Consider the following 27,794-nt stretch of genomic DNA (forward strand, 5'->3'; position numbering starts at 1 on the left):
GCAATGTAGTCCAGTACATCACGTCTTGATAGGCTCGCCGGATTTTGTGGAGGTTCACGTATATTATGCGATTTAGAAAGCATTTTTAGCGCTCTGAATTTGTATTCGTTTTACTCAGCACTAAAAAGTGAAGGAAAGCTCAGCATAACGGCCTGACCAGATTCCGTAACTGGAGCATAAATTAGGCAGTACAGGCTCAAAGCTCGCGACTCTGAACTTCCTGGCGCCATGAGTTGGTTCTGTGCGGTACGTATAATTTATCTCAGACACATGCCTCACATCACACGTAATTCATAATAATTTAACTTAGTACTGAGCCTTGTTTATTTTTCTAATGTGCTGGCCAGTTATGCACGTTAGAACTTTTTTCTGAGCTTTTTTTTAGAAATATTCAACTAATCAATAAAAATAACGTTCGTGTGGTTGACGTTGCTGTTCCTTACAAGCCTAAACTTTGAAAACATTGAAAAATATTCCAATCAAAATTCTGTAATTTATATGACCTTTGTGGCTCCTTATCCATTTTCCTGTGCTGCTTATTTTTGGTTATTTAAAATATTCCGCACATAGAAGATGTAAGAGCAATGAGTGGGACGATCACAAACTAAAGTTTTATATTTAAATGTGGGAAAAGTATGAAACTTAACTTCAGGTGACGCTTTTTTTCTGGCTTCGATTTTATCTAGAACCATTTTCAAGGTAATCAGTTGTATTCTACCTGGTGTCGCCCACAATTTTCTTGAAAGGTTACTCTTATGCAACACAAAGGATATGGTACATTCGTCGAGTTTATAAGGGTCGAGCCACAGTGTTATCTTCTGTTTTATTACGAAACCCATTCAACAACATTTTCAAGAGACATAGCTGTGAATAGACGTCCTTCCTTACGAACGGCTGCAGAAGTGACTTTACCTTGAAAATAGCTGACGCCTCCAATAAACATTTCTGGGATTGTTAAGGCGTACGGGAGTATACTGACCAAAATAAAGAGCGAGGCTTCAAAGAAATTGCGAGAAGTTGCTGAATCATTGCGACATCCCATGTTGTCAAAATTGAGTACACAAAGGCACGTAGTGTCTATACTTTCTGGAGAGTTATGGGAACAGCGAATATTATTGTAACGGAAAACAGGGAGACAGGTCGCTAACCAGCAGAATACAGCAAGCAGCCAGCCAGCCAGCGCGAGACACTTCAACGTCTTCGAAGACACTTCAGCGCCACCTGAGAACACCAGGTGGCATTACTCCCTCTCCAAAAAAAAAGAAAAACAAAAGCGGGGTTGCAGTATGGGCAGTGGAAAGAGAAAAAAAAACAGCACAAGCACACAAGAATGTACAAGGGAGGTGGGCGAAGGTGTCCCACGCGAAAACTAGCAGAACACTGAGCGTACTATCCATTACCGCGTGAAGTAGGGTTTCATGCGGACAACGTGCACAACCTCAGAGCGGGGTGGACGACGCTGAGGCTGCACAGTCCCGTCAGGAAGAACTTCGTAGGTCACTTCGGTGACGCGGCGCAAAACTCGGTACGGTCCAAAGTAACGGCACATCAGTTTTTCAGACAAGCCTGGGCGGCGTACCGGGGTCCACACCCAAACTTGGTCTCCCGGATGGTATTCGACGTGCCGATGACGGAGGTTGTAGCGGCGTGCATCCGTGCCCTGCTGCCGCTGAATGTGAAGACGGGCAAGTTGACGTGCTTCCTCGGCGCGCTGAGCGAACTGCTCGGCGTCTGGCGTGAGTGGGTGGTCATCAGTGCTGCATGGAAGCATTGCATCCAGCATCGTCTGAACGTCACGTCCGTAGACCAGACGAAATGGTGTAAATCGGGTCGTCTCCTGGGTGGCCGTGTTGTAAGCGTATGTGACGTACGGGAGAATCTCGTCCCAGGTTTTGTGCTGCGAGTCTATGTACATTGCGATCATGTCGGCGATCGTTCTGTTGAGTCTCTCTGTGAGCCCGTTCGTCTGTGGGTGATAGGCAGTAGTTTTGCGATGGTTCGTGTGACTGAGCTCGAACACGTCGCGCATGAGCTGTGCCGTAAACGCCGTACCTCGATCAGTGATTACGTGGGACGGTGCGCCATGACGCAGCACGATTTGTTGCATAAAAAACTGGGCGATCTCAGATGACGTACCGCGCTGCACCGCTTTAGTTTCCGCATACCTTGTTAAATAGTCGGTCGCGACTATGATCCATTTATGACCGGCCGATGACACAGGGAATGGGCCCAGAAGATCGATGCCGACTTGATCAAAAGGCGTCCGAGGGGGTTCAATAGGTTGGAGCAAGCCCGCTGGCTTGTGAGGAGGCGCCTTACGACGTTGGCAATCGCGGCAGCCTCTGACGTAACGCTGGACGGCGTGAGAAAGTTTGGGCCAATAATACGCCTGGCGCACGCGTGCAAGTGTGCGGGCAAAGCCCAAGTGGCCGGAGGTCGGCTCATCGTGACAAGCAAGAAGGATATCGGCGCGGAGATCTGCCGGAACGACGAGGAGGTGCGCTCGGTCAACAGTGCTGGAGTTTTTCTTAAACAAAATGCCGTTCCGGAGACAGAAGGCCGGCAGGTTTCTAGAAAATTGTCGGGGTACGACAGAAGCTCGGCCCTCCAGATAATCAATGATAGGTCGCAGGTCTGGGTCCGCTCGCTGGCGGGTCATTAGGTCTGAGGCGCTGACAACTGCAATAAAACCACTCTCGTCCTCTATGCTATCATCCGCTAACCCGACGGGCGCGCGAGAGAGTGCGTCAGCGTCTTCGTGCGTCTGGCCAGATTTGTGCACAATGGTGTAATCGAATTCTTGGAGGCGGAGGCTCCATCGGGCTAGGCGCCCCGATGGGTCGCGAAGATTTGCAAGCCAGCACAACGAATGGTGGTCGGTAACTACTTTGAACGGGAGGCCGTAGAGGTACGGACGAAATTTCATGGTTGCCCACATAACCGCAAGGCATTCTTTTTCTGTGGTCGAATAGTTTGTTTCAGCGCGAGAAAGCGTGCGGCTTGCATACGCGATGACCCTTTCCACGCCACCTTGGTGTTGGACGAGTACGGCGCCGAGGCCGACGTTGCTCGCGTCGGTGTGGACTTCGGTTTCAGCCTCTTCATCAAAGTGCGCAAGAACAGGGGATGTTAGCAGTCGTCTGCGCAGCTCGGCAAAAGCCTCCTGCTGCTCGGCAGCCCACACGAACTGTGTATCATTGCGCGTGAGGTGGTACAGGGGTGCGGCAATCTTTGAAAAGTCGGCGATGAAGCGGCGGTAATATGCGCACAGACCCAAAAAACGTTGCACACTTTTCTTTGTTGCAGGAACAGGAAAGTTGGCGACGGCAGCAGTTTTCTCGGGGTCGGGCTTAACGCCATCGGCACTCACGAGGTGACCGAGAAACTTCAACTCTTTGTACCCAAAGTGGCACTTCTCGGGCTTTAGCGTTAAGTCGGTCGCAGAGGGCAACCTGTCCCTTTTGCTCACCCACGGCATCTGCTCAGCGCGAGGTCTCATCCATCTCCGCGACGGCTGCTCTGAGCTCCTGGTGACTAACTTCTCTAACGAGCCCCGGCACCTTTTTCGTGCTACTGCCATCGCATTCGCCGACCCCTTAGCGGAGGTTTCTGAATGTTTCGCGTTCGAAGCTGTTAGACCTGTGCGCCCATCCCTTGACATCAGCCCGGACCTTTCGGTGACTCAACAGCGAGAACTACGTGCCCTCCTACTTGAATACTCCTCCTGTTTCGCTTCTTCGTCGAAAGTCCGGCAAACGACTCTTCTCAAGCACCGCATCATTACGCCCGACGATGCCCGCCCCATCCATCAGCAGCCGTACCGTATCTCACCGAAGGAGCGTGAGGCGATCCAAACACAGGTGAAGGAGATGCTTTCAGATGGAATCATTCAACCTTCCAGCAGCCCCTGGTCTTCAGCGCAGTAACGTCTTAGTTCTTGATGAGTTCCTCACACCGACCTTGAGGAAAGGGAAAAAAGGCAATTAATAAGATGAGAAAGAGATGTAGATAGATCCGGAATAATTTCGACCATTTCAGGACATTTAACGTGCATATATATATATATATATATATTATATATATATATAATATATATATATATATATATATATATATATATATATATATATATATATATATATATATATATATCCCGCAGCACACGAGCGGCATTTGCGCTTCGCCTCCATCAAAACGGAAGCAATGAAGGCACGGCTGAAAGAAAAAAAGAGAAAAAGAGGTGCCGTAATTAATGGCTTCGGAATAATTTAGAACACATTTGTTTTAGCTTTAACATGCACTGACATCGTGCAGCACACGGGCGCCATTTGCCTTTCGCCTCCATCGAAACATGGCCGCTACGGACCAGACAGCACCCTGGTCCTCCGGCTATAGCCCTGCGCTCTAACCATTAAGCAACTTCGGCAGATCTAGCTCGATAGACGCTCACAGTGTGCATGCGAGAGGCGAGAGGCGTCCTTCGCATTGCTCCTACTCGCCCCTCACCTCTCTAGCGTCCACGTGCGATTATAATTGATACGGCGGGAACTTTCCCTTTAAGAGCTAGCGTTCAAATAAGTGGAAACGCTGTGGGCTACCGTGTTAAGCAACGTAGCCGGGCACTTATGGCGCTACTGAAACTACGAAACTAAGAGGTTGGGCAGTATGGAAATTCTATTGCCCCCTGAAGATTTCCAAATTCAGGGGCATCAAACTCTGCACAGCGCGTTTCAACAGCAAAAACTTGCCTGATGACGTCTTTACGAAGTCTGTTCACGTAAAGACCTCGTTGATATCCTTAAACAGCATAGTTCTATTTAACTTTGTTCACTTTAAAGCCTGCAAGAAATTGTCTGAAAGAAGGTCTCTTTCATGTTCAAAGATCATTTCGGGGCCAATCCATTTTCCGCGTTTCTCAGCTCGAACGCGGCAACCAAGGCGCACCATTACAAGCAGCTTACAGAAGCTAAGGCTCCATCGGGAATTCAAGGAAGAAAGGGCTGGCGCCTCGCTACCTAAGCCTTCTTTAACGACAGCAAGCCACACACATTAACGCGCAAGACCAAAGAGGTCGAGAAAAAGAGCGAGCAAAAATGTGCATCAACTATGGAGGAGTAAAGAGCATGCAAGCACACGCCTCGAGAACCCACGTCTTTGTTCGAATGGGACGTTTTTTCCCACGCAGAGCAGCTTCGGCGCTTCGAAGCGGCGCCACCTAGCTACTGTGTCTGCATTAACACAGCGGTAACACTTTCCCAGCCGGGTTCTGTACAGTTCTCCCTGATCGTGCGTGCTCTGGTATACTTTATACGCCCGCTACTAACGCGCTTACGCACGCGACTCAGGGTGTGCCGGTGTACCGCGCTTGCTGTATCGGCGATGCTCGGGGTGGCACGAAGTGACAGCAGCGCTAGTAGAGCAAAGAATGCTTTAGCGGTGTTGGCGGCGACCGGAATCGATGCGCCGGCGTACTCTTTCCGAACACCCGGAAGGGAAAAGCACCAGGCAAGCAAGCGGAACCCGTGGCCCTGGCGCGTCGCTATTATGCATATATACATAAACAGGTCTCGCTACTCGCCGAGACGTTGAGCACAAAGGCGAAGACTGTCGCCCTCCATCCGTACCCAGCCTGCCTGCTATGCATAATATAACGGTTTATTATAATCTGTGACTCGCTCGTGCGCAGCGCCGAAGACGATGCCACGTACGAGGTGCAGCTGCTGTTCCTGTAGCGTCGTTGGCGAAAAGAGTCTTCCGTGCGTTTCGCGGTGCCATTTTTTTCTCCCAAGAAAGGCAACGAGGAGTTAAGCGCCGAAAAATATACCGACCCGAGCTGCGTAGCCTCCCTCGATCGGGCTCCACCGGTGCAAAAACAATCGCGTCGAAGTGGTAGCCGCATACCATCTTTCACTTTCATTGTCGCTCTGTCTTTCTTTACTTTTCCCTTTCTTTCCTTATTTTCTGCTGTCTCTGTTTCTTTCTTTTTATTGTTTTGCTGCGTGCTCTTTGAAACATCGCATTTTATTTTATTTTTTTGCAGGGCTCTAGAGAAATTTTCTCTGTTTTCGGTGGAACCCTTTTTTTTAGCTCTCATCGGCTCTGCGTTCTATATTGCAGTAAAACTTTGCACCCTTGAAATGAAGAATTTAGCTCCGTACGTCGAGCCTACGTGTTACAACTAGCAGCTCGGACGATAAATGGATGGTTCTGATCAAAGGCGTTATCTTTTTCTTTTTGTCTTTCTTTATCCTTCTGTGCGTAATCCTTGATGCTGTTGTATTCAACGAGACCTCTGGCGCCACTCCTAAGAATTGGTTTGCTGGCAGGAAAGCTTGAGTATGCGCAGGTTTTCGTTATATTGCCTTTGTCAGAATAGTCGCAAGAACGAAGTAGTAGCAGCGGAAAAGCTAGCAAAGATGCGCTTTCGCGAACGATATTTAATAGCTTTGTTGCCGATCAAGAAATGCATGTGTCAGATATTGAAGTAATCAAGATAACCGTTACGCTTCTAGTTAAACTTTTAGAAGCGCAGGACCACAGTGTCCTTGCGAAACTTATTTTTGCTCGACTAGGGACCAGGTCATAAGCGTAAACGCGAGCACTTTAGTACACTAACGGCAGAGACGTGATTGAGCCATAAAGGGCATTTTCTTGCTGGTTTCCTTCATTTTGCTATCTACAGAAACTCCGCGGTGGTGTTAGAGGAACTCCTATACAAACAAAACTTTGGCCTCATTTCTTTTGCTGTGTTAGAGAAACTCCTGTTATATGCTCTTAAGGAAAAAAGTTCCTCATATGCAATTGTCCGGCTGTCTAGTTAGAGGCGTTGTACTGTGTGCTTTCTGGTTGAATACTATATCTGGCGCATAGTGCAATGTTCAGATATCGCATAGCTTGCCTGAAAGTAGCTGTAGGCATCGCTCTACTCCGTTTATATTTACTGCGAAAGTCAGGAGCTACCCACGTGTAAGACCTCACGAACGACAATACCAGAACTTTACTGAGCACGATCTTGCATAATGCACCGCTCTACGTCACTCTTACCATTTAGGGTGCAAAAAAGCACAAGGGTTGTGCTTGTTTGCACAATCCACTCTTCTGTCTTTTCGCCGCCGTTACTGAGCCTGGTACTCGATACCGAAACCGTGGAATGTGATTCCTTTTTAAACCCAGCTCTAAGTGCCGACGACACAAGTGAGAGGCTCCGAAGAGAATCATTTAACAATGCAGCTCGAGGATGAGTAAATATCTTGGGGCAAAAGAAAGATTGGCGATTGTTCGAAGCGTTAGCTACCCTATTTCTCAGCTAACGTGTGTTGTCAACCAAGCTGCATCGTACAATCACGAAACATTGTGACTTGCGAAAAGGTTTTCGGATTTTGAGAGTCACAGCCTATCGCACCCATTCCTTTTCACAGAACCACGTATCCTTAGCATAGGAAAGCATAAAAAGCGGCACCTAAGGCTAAACGAGAGTTTCTTTCCCAAACCAGCAGCAACAGAGGAAATAAAGTGTGGCCGATGCCCTAAAGAGATTCTTCACCATAGCGTTTCTTAAATACTTTGTGTTTATTGTTCCGCGCCTGGAATATTGTGCAGGAATTTATGCTCGTCCTAGCTTTATCTGTCCACTGCTATGAATAGATTCGCACTGACGGCGAACGTTACGGTGCCGACACGAAAAAAAATTGCTGCCAGCCGGCATTAGGGTAACTCGCACGTAGCATTTTCGCCTTTCTGCTTCTCTTATATTTCGCTGTCTAATCAGAAGGGCGTTCGCCGGAGACATACGACAGGCGAAGTTGCTAGGTCCGCTCTTTGCGCAGGCTGCGTGCCGAGCCTTGACAACCGAATATTGATTAACGAGAGATGCCGGTCGGGCAGGAGGTTTAGCGTGTCAGTTCAGGACTTGTCACGTTTACAGGTTAAAGACCTCTCTCGAATGAGAATACATTCTATATTTTTATTTCTAGATACTCTTTTCACATCTTGTCTTCTTCTGTTGCATCGCTTCTCAGTACGAGGAATTCAGGACAAGCTCTTCCAGTCCCCTTGGCTGTCATCAAGTCGCGAATGTCTTTGAACATTAAAAAAATAGCGCGTTGACAACGTTTTTAACGTTAGAAAGGAAGGGAACGAACGAATCGATGAACAACAGAACGTGATAGGCCGCTAAACTTGCAGCACTGGCTTAGCGCCCTCAATTCATGCCAATTCATGTAATTCATGCAACGTTCCTTCTTGTTGAACGAAAAGACAAGAAGAGTAAAATCTCGTGAGTGAATCACGCATACATATGCCGTGATACTGAATGAACTTCGTGCACTGAGCGGGCCACAAATGTAACTCCGAAAATAATGGCGTCTCTAGCACAGTGTCCGCCCTCGCCGTTAGATGACGTTCCACGTCACACTCGCGGTATTACAGGACGTGCTACGTCCACCGCTATGGACGAGGGTGGCGCTGGTGAACACTCTCAAGGTTCACTTACACGCAAAACATAAATACCCAAAAAAGCAGCAGATCGAACAGCCGTCGCCGTAGCTCAGTTGGTAAGAGCACCGGACGCGATATTCGGAGGTCGGGGGTTCGGATCCCACCGGCGGCATGGTTGTTTTTTCTGCTGCTCTATAAGTAATTTTCTTTAAGCGATTTATTAATCTAAGTAACATTATCCCACTCATAAGCACAACACGCTAAAAAAATTTAATAACGTTCCCCTATGCACCTTGGTTTCGGTGGCTGTTGACTCCCTTCATAAGTTTGTCAAACGGGTCCCCTCATTTACTTTACCTTAACTGCATATATATATATATATATCTGGACGATATGTATCCACGGGGGCAGGTTGCCACTGGTATAGCAAGCTTCAGACCGACCGACATTGGCGAAATTCGTGAGTGGGGGGCCTTTGTGCTTGTGCACTAACACTGTAACGCCCATGTACTGACAAGCTAATTTCTGCTGAAAGACGTGATGTAGTCCGGATCAATTCAAATAATCCTACTGCGGCTCAACTCACAGGGTAAAGTATTACTGCAATAGGAGGTGGCCCTCTTTAAATAATTACCATAAGGGATAAACTCTGCGTGCGTCCCGACAAAGACGGGTCTAACATGTGCCCCTCAATTGTGAATGCGAGAGATCAGGGAGTTTCTTGTTCATCTTTAAGCAGCGCGAAACACAGGACGTAGTGGATGAAACAAGAGATGACACGAGCGCTATTTAACAACTCTCTGGTTGTATCTTGTTTCTTCCACTACGTCCTGTGTTTCGCGCTGCTTAAAGATGAATCCATTCCAACTTGCCCAATTTTCTGTTCTCGTTAACAAAGTTTCTTCTTATTTTATTATTTTCGCTCCTTCATGCGGCGTATAAAAGAAAAATGAAACGACCGCCTTCCGCTGAAAGGCCTCAGAGCAGTGCCTTTTTGAAGACGCACCGAGCGGGAAGTACGTCCTGGTTAAAGAGCTCGACTTGTACCTATACCGTCCGAGCCCAGGGCGCGCAATGGCCTGCGATTACTGTTCTTGCCTTCATCTCTTTTATTCGCGTCATTGTGCTCTCGAGTAATGAGCGAAGATGGTAAAATAATAAGACAGTCTGCCACGCTTGCCAAAGACGCAGTCTTGCTATCGTGCTCGCACTCCAGCTCTATGAGAAACCTCGCGATATATCGGTTAGGGAGATGGTTCAATGCCGCTTTCTAGCCACAGCAAGAGCAGCAGCGGGAGCGGCGCTTAAAGACACGCTTAGTGAGAGCACCGAAGGGAAGCCTTCTTCCTGAGTCCCTCCGTTAGTTCCCGCCAAGATAGTCTCATTTTGGCACTGAGATATGGTATACTGCAGCTCCTGAATTGCACCTCATAATCAGGGAAGGCCTGCACGATCGCTGCTGCCGTTTCGATGAGCACAAAGCTGTATCTCAGTTCAAGTCGGTGGCTGTGCATAATACCTACTCTCCGGGATTTTCTGCTCCTCCTTTCCTTGCGTTTGTAGCTGCGTATATGTCACTGAAGCCTTGGCTAGATACGTTGTTGTGCGCATGAAAGAGGTTTAACTCTAAATCCGAGGCCTAATTTAGTCCGTGCGATCACTACTGCATTTAATTCTTTGCGTTTTAACTTCTGCAAAGCTACCCATTGTCTCCTTTTTCGTGATTTCTTCCTGTACCGTGTCATGTCTTTCACGTACAGTTCATTCCAGGAAACCATCAATTGACTGCTCAAAAACAAAAATGGACTGATTGGAATTGCAATAAGTAGGCAAGGACTCAGTAGCATTCATTTGTCTGTGCACCGATTTCAATGATCTAGCAGAGGCAGGCTAAATCTAGTGTCTTTGGTGCCCTGTGAAATGAGCACAGCATAGCTGCTTTGGTACTCGAACCGTAGGCCACGACATACGTAGCACGCAATGCCCAGCGAAGGCGGCTATGGGTTTCAACTCTGGAATCAATCAATCAACAAGTGTCTATTTCAGTCAGCGTACATACAAACTGGGGCTGGTGTGAAAAAATCTGCGAATTATACGCTGAATTATACGCTGATCCAATAAGCGACGGGACTGATCATCCCTAAAAGTCAACGGAAGCAGGAACTTGGAGTGTAGCTTTCAAAAGGGCAGAGTTAAATGTGTTTGAAAGAACTATTTCGGCTTTTTTTTTCTTTTCTGGCATTGCCAAAGTCAGTAACAATATCAGTGTCATATTGTCGCAGCAGAATGAATCATACCTCCCACGAGGAGTTTCTCGGGGCAAGGTGTTGCGCAGGACCGGAGATTATTTTCGTGCACACGTGCCCTGTCAAAGGACATTCGCGAATAGTTCCCTTTTCTGTCTTGCGGCGTGAATCGAGCAGCAAAGAGTTTCTCTCTCACAAGCTTTATTATCGCGCTCCACATTCCCTTGACATTTCGCAAAGCGCCTTTCGCGTCTCGCAAGAAGCCAGATACTGAAAGGAATCGCAGGCTAAAACTGACGCGGCACGCAACGACAATACCAAGCCACACTCAGTTTTCAGCGAAAAAGCACTTCTCTTCTTTCTCTTCATTCTGTTGGCCTTTGCTAGTGATTGTTTTTTTTCTTTCTATATTTAGACACGACAAAAGAATACGCTTGTATTTCGTGACAGCAGAAATGATTATAGAAGTTCTTAGAAACTAGAGCTGCACAGCAACAAAATAAGATCAAGCAAAATAATAGCTCTAAATATAAATACTATTTATCTGTAAGTTGTTCGCCTTTTTTATTCTTCTTAAACCGGCGTTCCTGAAATTTTAGTTCGTGCCTCGTCTGGCATGATGCATTTGCGTATTCGCGTCGGGCAGAGGAGGCATACAGCGGAGTTTCTAAAGGAAGCCTACTTTGATGAGAGCGCCAGTGAAGCCCACAAGAGCAAGTTGTGAGCGCGTAGACCTCTTTGATCCCCAGAGGCACACGTGCCTTGCCGAAAATACACGCGAGAACTGAAGAAATTTCATAAAAGAAGCTACCTGTCTCTTAGCCACAGGGAAGTTGCGACGAAGCGTAAGTCTCGCTGGCATATACGAAGCCTTCTTCGTTCGTGTGAACTCAGTAAAGTAGACATGCACAATACAAGGTCAAGAAAGAGTCGCACTGTGCACATTGCTTTTCTTATGGTACTGGACCATGCGTGTGCTCTTATTGCAAAAAAATTTTCCTTAATAGCCCAGATGCCGGCATTTCTTATCAACAGGTTCACTCTATTCCGAAACAGAGTCGTGGCTTGTTAACATGGGCACTTTGGTTACTGAAAAAAAAAACTGTTCATAAAGCCAGTCGTCAGTAATAAAAATCCTGAAGAAACAATGTGAAAAAACGCTTTGTAATTAATGTATGCTCTGCCACGCTGGTCAGGAATGGGGTGGAAGCTATACAAATTCTTTACAGCTCCAAGTGTGTTGTCCGAGTAGCGATTAACTTTAAAACAATTTGGTGCAGTCTGCAGAACCGAATCAATTTAAGGAGCGCAACGGCACCAGGTCAAGAGAAGACGAAGGAACAAAGACAGCGCAGTGTTCGTCCCTTCGTCTTCTGCTGTCGTGGTGCTGTTGAGCTGCGTTGCGTTTCCCACCAGTTTATGTTGAACAGAACCCGGCCGTTCATGAAACGTGTGATGGCGTCTCATGTAGTGATGTCGTATCTCTTTCTACGATTTTGCACATCCCTCGAACCACTAGTACATATCTGCACTGAGTCGTCTACGAATTGTTACACAAGCGGAAGAGAGCGTTTTCTTCACAGCCACTAAATCATACGACTATTAATAATGGGTGTTCACAGGCCACCGTGGCTATGTATAGCAAGAAACTGAGAAAAAATAGCCTATAAACCATATTTTTGCGCTTTTTCGTTGCCTCTCACTGAAGTTCTGCATTGAAAATACAGTAACAAAAATATCTCGTTGTTGTAATCGAGGTTTCCCCTCATTCATTTCTGTATTGATGCGACAAACATGCATGAGCCCACAAGCGCTCAGTGCATGTTCGCCCAGTACACTCGAGTTTCCATAACAATGAGGCGTAAATACTTTGTTCAAATTTTCCCAGCAGAAAAACTGCTTATAACTCGATTCGCTCATAATAGCAGGAGTTGTGATAAAGGGGAAAAACTATTTCCTTCGACGTTGAATATTGAAATCTGATGTAACTAATTTCCGCTCGTTTACATGTGCTGCTGCTACTTCTCACAACAAGGAAGCAAGAAGAGATGGGATGGGGGACTCAAGGAAAACTTCAGCTTCGCCTTAAGGGTATGACTCGATAGCGCTAAGGAGTCCTTTGGGCGGCCTGGGATTCTCTTTCAGTATCACTTCCCTTAACGAATAACCTTAACGCTAAACCGGTGGCCCAGGTTGGCGGCCAGTGGGACATGGAGTTATGACGGAGAGCTTCGTATAGAAAAGGAAACTTTCCTACGCGGTTAGCGCCCCTCCTTGTCCTTGATTTCAAGGCTGTCGCAATCTCTGCTGTGCCATTGCAAAGGTCACGAAGCAAATTTTTCAGAGCACAAATGGCGTAACCACTGCTATCTCCGCTTAAATCAATTCTCTGTTCTTCTCCGTCACAGCACCAGGGCGGTTATGTCATCCCAACCATCCTGAAAGTTTCCTGCAAGTGTATTTGAAAAGCTATACCTGTCACTAAGAGCAAAACGAACAGCCCCGGACCAGCACTTGAACACTTCGCCCTTGAGCACATCTCTGGATGCTACAGTGCGCACCGCCGCATCTACATTGATGGCTATGTCACGCCCATCTCGTCAGCAGTTCACGTCTGTATACCATCAACGCGCACCGCAATCTCGGCGACAGTCATCGCACTTCGACTATTGCTACTGAGCTGGCTGCTCTGCGAGATGCTTTTGCTTATAATCTGCAAGGACTCCCAACAGCGTGAGTTATTTTCACTGACTGCCGCGCTGTACTACAATCATTAAAATCGTCGTCATTTCAGGAGCAGCTTGTCGTTGACTTGACCAGGCTACACACCAAGGACCGCGAGTATTGTGCTGCATTGGTTACCCTCTAACTGCGGCCTCGCAAGCAAAGATCACGCTTACGGCGCAGCGAAAGCGGCGCTTGGCAATAGATCCATGCTACTACCCTTTCTATTTTTTCGTAGCGATGGCGCTATACTTGTGGTTGTCTTAGTCCTGGCGAGCGCAACGCTCTTTGTGGTGTGATCCGGAGTGTCAGTATAGGCATCTACATGATATTGACCCCACTTGTGACTTTCGCATGCTACGCACTTCAGATAGGTGTGACCGCAGCTACCTGCACTGAATCCACTTGGACGCTTCTTACGCAAAATGCTTTATTCATAAAATTGGTGCATCCGCAAGCCCTCTGCGCTCGACATGTGGCTGTGCGCGAAGGTCTTGAACACTTGGTCAGCTGCTTCGAGAAATTTAATACACTTCAACGCACTGTTATGTACCTTAGGGCTTCGCCAAGCTGGCGCCCCTATGCACTGAGCATGTCTTCGGACCCTGGTGTGATGCGGCTTTGTATGCGCGTGGGGCAAAAGCGCTACTCGTTTATATTAGGGTCATGGGTTTGACAGACACCACCTGTAAAGCCTGCGTGTTTGTGAGTGCACGAGTTCTCTGCATCCTTAATTTTCTTTTCACCTTTCCTCTTTTTTTACTTTTTTTCCCTCTTCCTGTATACAGTGGTCAGGAAGTGCCTCAAAGGGTTAAAAAGGGTACACCATACGAGCGTTGACTTTCGTCTTCTGTTCTGCCTGGGTGTCAACAAAGTCTCGGTGCTTCTGTCAAGAAACCTCCAAGCAGGCAGTAAGCACAAATCAGAGGTTGGAAGTGATATTCAGGGCACACAAACCACATATCAGCAGCTGTGTATACTCATTTCGAAAACGTCGTTTCTATACCTCCTATGCCTATCCCCAACCGGTTTGCTACCTCGTTGCTTAACATACAAAGCATACTCTTCTCTGCATAGTCAACGCTAGTACCGCAATCTATATGTACAACTTGGGAGGCGGACAAGACAATCGCCGTTCGGCGCTTCGCACGATAAGTCTTACCGCCGTCTCGTCCATTTGTTTAGCATTTCATTACAAGCTTGTCGCACCTATTAATCCCCGGGGGGGGGGGGGGGGGGGGGGGGGGAAATAAAACGCTTTCGGCGTAGATAAACCTTATTTGGCTGCCACGAGGACCGGTTTTTTAACAAAAAATAAATAAAAAGCACTGAAGCATCACAGCCCGCGGTGGCAGCCGCCTACAGAATCTACATTTGTGCCCGTTGCGCCTGCAGCGTGTTAGCAGCGTGGAAACCGCCTGGAGCACTGAGCCAGCCGATACCGACTGCCTGGCACAGCACCAGGCGCCTGACAAATTGGCACGGTACCAGTGGCCACATCAGTGAAAACAAAATGCCATTAGGGTCAGAAATACGACTGCATCTTGCAAACCTCCGAAAGCTAAAAAATGAAACCAGGAAAAAAAGACCATGAACACCGAAAGAAAAACGAAAATCCGCGGTCTCCTCACTCCCCGCATCGCCTTGCGCACTGTACAATATGGCACCTGCTTCAGATCTCGAACGAAACTTTATCCCCGTTTCTGTTTTAACTTCCTTTTTTTCGTGGTAGCTTTTGGTTCTTTGAGATAACAAGTTGCTCGAAGCTAGTTTGAGGGCGTCCTTTAAACTGGCGGCCCAGCCTGAACTCAAATGAAGACATGTTCCTTTCTTTCTTTTATTATTTTGTTTTTTTTCTACATTAAGAGGAAGTCTGGCCTCCTATGCGCCTTTGTGTTTTGTTTCGTGAATCCGTCGCTCACGGCTCACCGTTAGTGCTTCGAAATAGAACAAAAATAAACAACACCTTCTCTCTTCGCTTTCCTCTTGAACTCAAGGGATTTTTTGTACCTTAAATTACACGTTGTTATATTTCAGGCGGACATATTGCGCTTCAACTAGGCTCCTCGCCCGCTTACGTTTCTTCTTGATTTTAGGGGCAGGCCGCAAAAAATTGTGACGATGATGGATACAGAGACAAAATGTGCCAATAATTCGAGAGTTTACTCCGCAACATTATTAAAGAGGAGTGGACAAAACGTTTCACCTGTCTAAGGGCTGCGTTCATTTATTGACATTTAATTTCAAATATCTATATTGTACACTTGCATTAATATCTCATAAATCTGGAAGGCATATTTTATGCGGCGTGAGAAAAAGCCTGCAGCTAAATTTTTTTTAAAAATCGGAATACAAGGGTTGTCTATCCAAGGACCGTAAACGGTAGAACTCAGCGACAATGCGCATCATGTCATTAGTTTTATTGTAATATTTCCTCTAGCTTGAATTATATTCTACTGAGCACACAGATACCGTAAGTAGAAGGTGTGTATTTTGACTGCTGTTTCGGGATAACGCCTTATTATAAGACTCGGTTATTCTTTCAAGAGCCCGCATGGTATTTTGCCTAGTAGGCACAAGTCGTATTCTTATTGTAGACACTCTCAATCAGGCACAGAAATAAACCCGAGCAATCAAAAATAGTAGTTGTTTTTTTATCTGCGGCACAAAACTGTTCAGTTGCTGGTTTTTCTGTCAGGGGCAAATAATGCGTTGATGCAAAGGTGTTGAACGTTCACGTTAGCTTTCAGAACTGGCGAGAAATGTACTGGCGTGAGGAAAACTGGAGACCACGAGAACTGTGGCAGAACTGTTTCTAAGCGCTACCAGATGACGTTTTACCTGCTGTCGAGGTATTCGCAAAGCGCCCTCGCTAATATGCCGGCCAGTTCGCAAAAGCATTTCCGCCGGGTCACAACTTTTTCGCCGGAAATGCCGCACCGCACCGCTCTTCACTTCCGGGCGGACCGCGCCGGCAGGCTATCTAAGAGCTTTAGTTAACGCGCACGAGCCGTTTCATCATTCAAGAGGTGTCTCAATCCCTATCGCAACAAACTTTGTGCGTAGCTTTCACATGCTGTCTGAAGCAATGCACATTTTTCCGCTCGACGGTGGTCGTTTTCATGTGACCATGCTGCAGAGTTAAAGCTCAGTAAACCAGTCTCTCGAGCCGAGCTGCGTATACTGGGAAAGTCGCCACTTCAGCAGTCAACTACAGATGCCGGATCGTTCAGCTCAGCGTACAAGTTGGTACACAGTGTGAAACTTGTCGCTACACTGGCCGTGCACGGAATAGAGTGGGCCGGAATATTCGCGCGAAACCACATGAAGAACGTACGTGCAAAGCAACGCACGTCGTGCATAGTTGCTGGCGATAGAACCTGACTGATAAAACGGCCCTACGACCATTTTATATGGGCTTGCCAAAATAACCCTACTATCTTTCTCATTCACAACCCATTCATGGACCAGTGAGACGCCGCTCTGCCCAATTCTGACCCCGACCATCTCGACCGGTCAACCGGGCTGTGAGGCCAGCCAACGGCTTCCTGAAACCGGGATCCGCCAGCTGGGTGTGTTCGATGCAACAGTTTTTAAATAAATCAGTTTTTTCCTCCTCCTTTCTGTCTAAAAAATGGCGTATGACAGAAATACCTGTGTCAGCAGGCTAGCATATTAGCCAGAAGGCACTGTGCTTATCTCGACCACAGGCATCCGCCGTCAGGTAGCGCTGAGAAGCGCTTCTGCCACTGTCCCCTTGGCTTTTCTACTTTTCCTCGAGGCTGTATAATCTTGTGGCTCTGAATGCAAATAAGCACGGTTCCAACTCAGCGTCACATTTCAGCATACATTGTTTTCTCCAATCTTACGCCTCGTCTTTAAACAAGAGGTACCAGACTAAAACACCATTGATGTACTATTTACTTTCTTTACGATGTGACGTGACTGGGGCTGCATGCATCATTTACAGTTTTTCATTTACCGAGGCTTTTGCCTCAACCATGAGTTTTGGCATCTATGCTTACTCTCCTAAACTATCTCTCGCGATGCCCTAACTAATGAGTCTAGAATTAAATGTCCTCCCTACTTTTCACCATAGCTCTTGGGAGAACGTGTTCGGATAGTACAGTTTCGGTTTGCTTGGTTGGTTTTGTTTAGTTGTAGGGGGTTTAAAGTCCCAAAGTGACTCGGGCCATGAGGAACGCCGTAGTGGAGGGCTCCGGGAAATTTCGACTATCCGAGTTTTATTAACCTGCACTGACATACCACAGTACATGGGCCTCTAGCACTCCGCTTCCATAGAAATGCCACCGCTTCGCGGCCGGGATCAAACCCGCTGCCTTTAGGGTCAGCAGCCGAGCGCCATAACCACCGAAGCATAGCGGCGGCTTCGAATAGTACAGTTTTGTTCCCATATTTATAAATTAGGTGAGCGCTACCTCGCAGGCGCATAGCCTCTGAAGTTTAGCGGTCACAAATTTTGCGCCTCGGGTTTAGAATAAAGAGGCTCGTTATGCTAGGTTTAAACTAACGCATGCATACGCAGCTTCGAACAGAAAGTGAACGACCCACATAATTTTCCGTAAGGCGCAATTCCCAGCTTGCTCCTTAAGGTGCTCGCAGCGCATTTTTCGTTCTCGTGAGACCCCGTCGCGGTCAACATACCAAAAAAGCGGGCGGTCACGCTATTGCTTCGCCCTGGTTCTTAAAATTCTACCCAAATAAAAGTGAACAGCGCATTACAATTATCGCAATGAAAGTCTTTGCAAGATATGCGATTTTCTCCCTTCCTCAATGCTCGACAAGGTAAGTCCTCCTAACAAGAAACACGGCTTCTTTTTCCTGCTTGCATGTAATAAACAAATTTACGTTGGGTATAAGTTCACACTGCCAAAATATCCCGCGCAGCCGGACAAGCCGTTCAACCACTGTTTCCCGATGTGTGACGCGAACGCAATTGGCATCAGCTGACACAAGTATGATCGATGGGGCCCCTTTGATCCAAGCTTCCTGGCAAGGCAACGGAGTCTATCAAGGAGACGAGAGGGTGGGTCGGAGTGGCGTGGAGCAGACCGAAATTAATGAGGCTCATTCCGCAATTAGGCTGGCGCGTCCCGCACAGGCTGCAGTCAGAAGGGCACTGAAGCTTTCGGCATCGACGATCTGGGACTCTCACGGCAATGCTGAAAAGACCGACTCATCGGTTGGCGGCGAGCGACTAAAATATGATCCGTAATGAGCCGGCACGAACAATTAAACAGCAGACCAACGCTCCAGTATCTCATTCCCTGGATCAAAGGCAGCGGGGGTAAGCAATGCGCGCCACAAAAATTTGTCAGGGAGTATCATATCTCTTCTATAGCATTGGCATGGGAACCGTGTCTCAAGGTTCAGAAATAAGAAGGAAATAAACTAAACCTTTTTTTTATTCCTGCTCTCCCCATAAAGGCGAATATAGTGTGAAAAAATTGGCCTTAGCGTTTTCCTTATTTCTTATCATTTTTGAATTGCTTGCTTGATTTATGCATTATTACTTTTTTGTAGTTTTTGTATCACGTAATCTTCAGGAACTAAAACAAATTGAGCACCTTCAAGCTATCTCTTGATTTGGTTATTGTAGCGAAAATCTCCTGTGAAATGCTATAAACCTTTTTTTCCGAATTTTAATGGACATTGTCCTCTTTAGTGTAGACGCATTGCAGAAACAAACACGTGCAGTGGCGGCAGCGGTTTGATTCCACGACTTTAGTTACAGCAGCCGAAAACTTACCCATTGATCTTCTTCGGTAGGTTTCTCTTACTGCCCAAAACAAACTACGCAATAACAGCTTCCATTTTCAGAACTACGGGATATAGTAACTCCTTCTAAAACGAACCAGTGAAACTTGAGCTGCCAGCAAAAACGTTTAATCAGAATTTATTGTGATGATCACTGTTTGCTTACGTTTTCCTTATTATCCGGAAGTTTCACATTTTTAGCAACACCGAAGCAACATCTCTTATTGCAAGCATAAATTCATTTTATGGTGTATCCGGTGTTACTAGTTTCCTTAATAACCAGAAGAAAACTTCCATTACAGTGCTTAACTTGAAAGAACGTAAATTGATAGAGCATATTTTTCGGTGTAAGGTTGTTTCGACCGAATAGTATTATGATACCACATTCATGGGAACCGAAGCAAACATACCAAGCACTGCCCACAGTCAACCTGAAACCTCCTAATGAAAGGAGAGACGTGTTGGTTCACAGAAACTGATCGACATAACCGAAAACGACCCACTCTAGAGACCGCGGATACAACAGTGCTTCCAACACTCTTGTTTCTTTTGGAGTAACCGATACGTTGGAACTAACCGGTCCGGATCATCATCCGCCCAAGTTTTGGTGCCGCATTCTCGTAACGCACAAAACCAACACGACGTTATCAACGGGTAATGGTCTGAATCAAAGTCTCTTTTTTCAAGTTCCTATTTGCGACAGGTCTTAAAGCATCATCATCATTCCCCCAAGTATGCCCACTGCCTGACAAAGGCCTCTCCTATATCCCTTCTGTGCGGTGCAACCTGCTGCCACCCTATCCTCGCCAACTTCTTAATCTCATCCGCCCGAATCTAACTGTCGCCGCACCCTGCTACCCTATTCCTCTTTTGAAATCTAGTCCATTACCCTTATACACCATCGGTTATCTTGCCTTCTCCTCATATTCCCTGGCCAAGCTCATTTCTTTTCACTTCAACCAGGATACGCTTACCCCCCCCCCCCCCCCCCCCCCCCCGTTTGCCTCGTGATCCACACTGCCCTCTTCGTGTTTCTTTAGTTTGCATCTATCATTCGCTCCTGTATAGATCTGTTGCAGAACTCTTCGGCTTGTTTAACTTTTACCTATTATGCCAATGACTTTGCCCTTTGTTTCTCTTAACGCGCACATCTGACTCTTCTTCTTCTTCTCCTCAAGTAATATGGCACATACCCACGTGGGGGGGATTGGCCAAGGTATAGAGTAGAATGCCAATGAAGCATTTGCGCGGGGAAGGAAACGTCAGAATACTGAATCAAGATAAAAAAAATTGAAAAAATAAAATGAATTCAAGAGGTATGAGTCATCCGGAATAGAATCAATATAGCCTTTTTTGGACATGCGAAAGAATTTTGTATATAGCTAACAAGATAATCGATTAGTTGCACTTATGTAATCGTGAAGGTTGCCGCATACACTGCTTAACGGGAATCCCTTGGGGCTCGCACCGAACGATAGAAGAACTGTAAGAGACAGAGGCAGTCCTAGTCTCGAAAGAGGAACCTCCAGATATTGCTTTCTTTCAACCGCGAACCGCCGGCAAGAGAGGAGAAAATGATCGATTGATTCAACTTGCCCACATGATACACAAAGGTTTGTCGCAGCGAACCCGCACCTGCATAAGTACAAGTTTAAGTGGGGGATTCTACATCGCAGGAGCGTCATGGACACTTCACAAAACCTTGACTTACACCACCGAATATTCCATGGGTACTTTAGGTGTTGAAAGTCCACGGTATTGAGCAACGGATCACTCAAAGTGGCTGAAATATGTTGGAACCGCTGGAAACATAGAGCTGCTAACAGAATGAGGTGAGGGACGGGATATATTACAGGTGCGCTGAGAGCTGACCTTGCCAATAAATCAGCCACCTCGTTAAAATAGACGCCTGAATGCCCAGGTACCCAGGTACTGTGCTCGAAACAAAAAACCTAAGTGAACGAGTAAAGAAAGATTTTTCCGAATTTTGGAGAGAGACAATAACTGAAAGGCAGTCTGTAAGAATAAGAACCCGTGCGACATGTCTGGGAATTTTGAGAAGAGCCAAACCAATGGCCAAAAACTCTGCGAAGAATATAGGAGTATAATCAGGGATACGAACGGAGTAGCTCCAAGCTAGATCCTGCGAATATATGCCAATCGCCGCCTTCTCACAGCTGCCAGAGGCATCAGTGGAGAGAACAGTATGATGTGGAAAATTCTGTAGGTGTTCAGAAAGAAGACCATTTAGGGTATGTGCGGGCATATGCTTCGCATGGGACGGGAAAATAAAGTCGTAATAGAAGACGGGATCAGCCTGCGTGTCAGCAACTCGTTGCAAGGAGATCTGATCAACCTGAAGTGGAGCTAACAGATTCTGCGTGAACCTAACTTGCGGAAGCTGATAACGTGGCCAGTGATTAGTCAAAAAAAGGTGTGGTTTGGATACAAAAATTGGAATACTAACGCCTGGGGCCGGGTCAAAAGACTTGAGGAAAGTACGCACTGTTAGAAGTCGGAAGCGGGAATAGAGGTTGGGGATACGGGCTTCCAGATAAAGGACAGCGTTGGAAGCTGATTTTGGGAGCCCGAGGCATAGCCGTAGGGCACGCCTTTCCAGTAAGGCTAATGGCTGCAGCTTGTAGTTCGTGCTACCAGAGAACAAGGGGCAACCAAATTCCAGAATCGGTATCATTTAAGCCTTATAGAGCAACAGTAGCGTGTCACGACGCATGCCAAACTTTTTATTGCCAACTCGGGTCAAACGGCCCAGTGCACGTTCCCCTTTAATAACATTATTCTTAATATGGTGTCGCCAGTCCAAATTTTGGTCATAAGTACCACATAGGTATTTAACCGACTCCACCTGGGAATTGGAGTGGAGCGGTAGGCTAGCGAGATGTACATAGGAGTGTCGGGTGGAAATACCAGCACGCCGCATTTGCTGACATTAAGTGATAAATTGATTTGGTCCAACCAGACTTCAAGAGCATTCAGATATGCCTGCAAATACCGTAGAGCACATGAATATTTTTTGCTGATGCGAAAAAAGCTATACCATCTGCGTATACATAAACTGTAACGTTAGGATGAATGGGGATGTCCCGAACTAATATGTTGAAAAGCAGCGGAGAAAGAACAGAGCCTTGCGGCACACCTCTTGATTGACCATAGGTATTAGAACAAAAAGATCCGTCTGTACAGAAGAAAAATCTATCTTTTAGAAATTCACAAATCCAGGCGTAGAGGTAATGCGGTGGTTGTAGTTGAGCAAGATTGTTAATGAGGACTGTGTGCTCCACGCTGTCATAGGCCTTCGCAAAGTCAACCGTCACCAAGGCCGAAACTTCTCTCTGGCGCATTGAGACTCGTATTCGGCTCTCGAGATCCACATGCGCGGACCATATGGAACAACCGCGACGAAAGCCAATCTGTGCGGGGCTGAGGCCGTTAATATGATGAACATGCTTTGTGAGGCGACTGTGTACTACTCTTTCTATTAGCTTTACTAAATTTGAGGTTAAAGCAATCGGCCGAATATTGTCTACTTGAAATTCATTGTCTGCATTTTTTGAAAGTAAAATTATTTTCGCAATTTTCCAACTGTGAGGAATCCAAGAGGTTTAAAATGACGCATTTACAATATCTAGAAGGTGAGTTGGAAAGTCGTGCGCTAAAATCTTTAACATGCCCACAGTAATCCCGTCAGATCCTGGAGCAGCAGAGTGCATCGAGGAAACAATTTGCAGGAGCTCCGACACGTCGACCTCAGGATAGTCCGAGCTGGGGGTGAGAGTGTGCAAAGGTTCTGCTTTCTGTACCTGGAAACGTAAGGCCAGCCCCTGCGCGATGCGTTCAAGGTTTTGCTTAGCCTCCTGCGGAGACATTACCATTGACCTTAAGCGATTGTAGGCCGGAGAGCTGTTATTCTGCGCCATTAATCTATAGAGAGCCTTCTTATTCTGGGGTTTTGAGAGATACGTGTTTAAATTTTGATTATAAACCTCCTTTGCCTTTTTAACAGTTCTTTTGAAACATGCAGAGAAGAACTTATAATTTATCCAATTAGCTGGGCTCTGATTATAAGAAAGGCTTTTCCAGGCTGCTTTTCTACGACGATAAGCTTTCTCACACTCCTCCGTCCACCAAGGAGACGGCTGTCTGGCAGGAGCAGTAGTGCACACCGAGAATAGAGAGCTCTCAGCAGCATCTTGCAGAAAGGTAATTGTCCGCTGAGCTCTTTGTGCTCGACCTGAGCTAACTATGGAGGGGAGTGAGGCAGATAGCAATTTTTTGTACATAATGTGGTTTACAAATTTCATGGTTACACCACCTTTTCTGATATGCGAGGATATAATAGAAAAGGTTATTGGAAAGTGGTCCCTAGATGTACCTGAGTCTTCAGTTGACCATGCAGATACACCAACCCCACGAGATGCTAATGTTAAATCTATGATTGAACGGTATCCTCGTCGCATAAAGGTTACTGCTCCGGAATTACAGCAGCGCACTGCATTCATTGACATCCAGGACCACAGAAGCTGGCCGCAGGAGTCAGAGCGACTATCCCAGACACTGTGGTGCGAATTAAAATCTCCTGCGATGACTGTGCTGTTTGCGCCGCTCAGTAAGGTATCCAAACAGTCTGTCCTGTGAACACCGATTGGGAAGTAGACGTTAACAATAGTGACTTTGGCGCACTGTGGAAGGGAGATTTCAACCGCCAACAACTCATAGTCAGGGCGCATAACTTTCTGCGAGATTGATGCCCGGTGACATATTTTCGTAGAGATCATAGTTATTAACCCACCACCCCTGCTATTAACGCGATCTACCCTGAAAACACGAATTTTTTTAAATGTGAATGATTTAAGTGGAGAGAGCCACGTTTCTTGTAAAATCACAATATCTGGATTATGTTTATGAAGAAGTAATTCAAGATCCGGTAAAGAAGAAAGTACGAAGCAACAATTCCACTGCATAACTTTTAGACCCGCCATGATTATCGACTGGTTAAAAAGGCATCAACAGCCTCCTTCAGCACATCAGTCTGGGGAATTAATTTGGGGGGTCTTTTCTTTGCTTTGACTTGAGGAACAGCTCACTTCGAGGGTGAGGAAGAATCTCGACGCTTCTGGGAAGTGATGAGCATTTCAACGTCCATGCTACAAGTATCTACGTGAGCGACACTGTCAGGAGCACTGTTGGCAGGCGGTACTTGGGGCACGCTAGGAGGCGACATGGAATGACTCTTACTACCAGCACTTGGGAGTGATGCCGGCGTAGCCGCCGAAACATGTGATTCAGTAGGCAGAGATTGACCAGCAACAAGTTGAGATAGAGCCTCGGTGAAACTACCCAGCATTCGCTCGACCACCACAGAAAGAGCCTGTTCTACTGAGGACACTAATGAAGTAGTCAAACTTGACGGTATATCAGCAACAGAGCTTCGCGCACGGCTGGCATATGTAGTATCCCTCCGATCCAGAAGTGCATAAGCATCTGCTCTCGAACATCGTTTCGCTTGAATGATATCGAGCAGGCTTTGTTCGTCGGCTCGTTTCGAGCAGTTGACATCATCAGCTGAGTGGTTGCCCTTGCATAGGCAACCCTGGGGCTGATCAGAGGCGCAGCTGTCATCTGAATGCCCTTCTCCACAAACACGGCAGCGGGTCGCCGACTTACACGCTTTACCACTGTGACCGAAACGCCAACAGTTGTTGTACTGAAGAGGACGGGGCTGCAGAGGGTCCACACGATACAATATCGGCCAAACCTGCGGGGAAGATGCCGGGTCCACGCCACGAACAATACCTTTGGAACATGCGAGCTGTTCCGGGATGAAGGCTTTAACCGCTAATGACTGAAAAATTTTGCACTGGAGCAGGTCTGTGACACAATCAATGTCAGCGGACCTGCAAACAATGCCTCTCCGGCCGAACGGTCGCACCTCAGAGATCTGGAGGTAGTGGGTAGTGAGAGATCTTAGCTCATGCTGAAGGACCTTGGAGCTTTTCATCTTGATCGTTCCCTCACCGATCGGCACGAGAGCCACAGGGATGATGTCAATTCCATTTTTACGAAAATTTTCTAGCGGCAAGCTTTGGGTGGGCAAGCTGGCAAACCAGGTTGCCGACCCTCTACCCGGGGAGGTCAGTGACATACCTGATCCAAACGCACCCTCAAATGCACATTAGCCTGGCCTACAGACGTAACCTGGGTCCTGGCCAAATCCCCCACGCAGAACGGCCTCACCAGAGATGACCACGTAGGCACTACCAGGACACCACAGTTGAGCTCGAAGCCAAGCACCAGCAAGAACACGTCAGCATCTGATTTTTGCTTACGCTTCGTTTTCTCTTTCCCGCTTTTAGGCAACCTCCATTTTTTAGAGCATGCTCGATTATTTACATCTAACTTCCTTATCTTCGTCACCATCAGCTTACTTATTTGCTCTGGTAGCTCTCCCAGTTCTTTTCTGTCTGTGTGGTTAGAGGCCTTCATGCTTTGGCATTATTCACATCTTTCGTCTCCTGAGAAGGCTTGGCGGTATCTTCATACAAGGCCTGAAATAAAGGTCTCGGAAAGACAAAACCGCTTCAAGTACTACCGCTTCAAGGCCGCCCATGACTACTCCGAAAAAGGCCATCGTGTTTTTTTTCACTCTACCTCCAATCAAAACCTCGCCGATCATGTTTCGATGCTGGCGAAACGGAAAAGAGGGCTCTTGTGCATTGCGTTCTGAGTGTGCGTTAAAAAATCTCAGGTGGCCTAAATTAATCCGGATCCCTTCACTACGGCATCCCTCACTGCCTATGTGCCGCTTCAGGGCATTTAACCTAATGATTTACACTCTTTTTTTCTGTCCTGTAACCACATCTTCTTTTTTTCCTATGGTAGTCATTATAGGTAGCCTTGCGCGTTTGCAGAATCCGCAAACTACGACCCGAAGTTCTTCACCTGCGATGAGTGATGACGAACACCGCCTTCCTCTAATACTAATGACATATAAAAGCATTTAGCAGCCGATTACTTCTTCTCTCCTGTTAATGTTCCGGGGGAAGTAATTGCGAACGGAAAGCAGTCATGAATTTTTTGTTAGAGAGGGCGCTCAGCTTTAGCACTTAAGAACCATGGTTATTTTACGCTGCCAACTGCTAGCGTACAAACTTCAAGAAGTAGCAAATTATTCACATGCGCGTGGCTAGTGGTGTTTGCAGTATTGATTTAAGAGTATGCTTGGCTGACAAACCAGCTCTACAAGCTTTCTAAACAATCATGGTGGAGTTTCGTAGTTTCGAACTGATAACAAGCATTCGAGGGATATGTTTCCTTGCGCTTGCGACACTCTAGTGGGCGGTACAGGTATCGTTCGTTTTGTGGGGGTATAACGTCTCAAAGTGATTCAGACTATAAAGGACGCCATAGTGAAGGGCTCCAGAAATTTCGACTACTTAGGGTTCTTTAACGCGCACTGACATCGCACAGTACAAGGGCCTCTAGAATCTCGCCTCCATCGATAATGCGACCGCCGCGGCTGGGATCAAACCCGCGTCTTTCGGGTCAGCAGCCGAATGCCATTACACCTGAGCCACCGCAGTGGCTAAAAGGGCGGATTAAGGAAACTAACCAGGCCTTATTGCGCAGTTCCAAGGGTTTGATCCTAATAGCCATTGAATCAGACGGGTCACGTTTAGTCTTTACATGCTTCTTCCTTAAACTTCGCTGCAGGCCTAAAATCTTTTCAGTCGCCAGGCTGCAGTCCTTGCTGATAAAAAAGGCGGTAACGCTTACTGCTTTCACCCGTTTCGCTCAAGCACGAAATACGTCTTTACGAAGCATATCCAACGCCACGGTAAATAATCCTGAGATAATGGTTCGAAGAGTCCCCTAGTCACGTCTCTGACGGTGAAATGCCATCCTTGCAGATGCATTGTGAATCGGCAAGCTCGAAGTGCAAACACCTGCTGCAGTCTAAGTGGTTTTAGACGCATTTTCAGAGTTATCTACGAAGGTACGCATTTTTTCGTAGGCGTCCGAACAGGTGTCCACATATGCTGTGCCGTAATGCGCACTGGAAACTGTATTAGCCGGTGTGCATGCATGAGTAGATAAATCTGCTGGCGCATTCGTCCTCACATTAGCCTCGTAAATTGTTTGGCGACAAGCTCACACGCTTCTCGAATGAGTGCAAAGCGGATCAAGAACACTCTTGCATTAAGGCGTAAGGGAAGGGCTGATATCCTCACGATAGGCATCTTGTGTGAGGATGATAATTTATGCCGCACGCTGGAGTACAACAGAACCCAGAAAAGAATTCGACTACTTGCTGCAATATTAATGGGGCCTCTCGAGGTTTCTTTGCCTAGCAGATTTCGATTCTGTTTCATGGTGTCCGTCAACACTTCACGCAATTCTAGTTAACGAGTTCACCGACTTAAAAAGACTAGCTACTGAGCAAAAAAGTTGAACAGCGGTTGTGAGGTATAATGTAGTCTGCTGTCGCTGCATTCGATGTCAAAGATAGGGATCTCCATAAAAATTCGACCTAATTTCATCTTTTTTTTCTCCGGACCGCTCCGCACAAGCAGCAGTCATGATACCCACCGT

This window comes from Amblyomma americanum, chromosome 4 (assembly GCF_052857255.1).
Source record: "Amblyomma americanum isolate KBUSLIRL-KWMA chromosome 4, ASM5285725v1, whole genome shotgun sequence".
Taxonomy (NCBI): domain Eukaryota; kingdom Metazoa; phylum Arthropoda; class Arachnida; order Ixodida; family Ixodidae; genus Amblyomma; species Amblyomma americanum.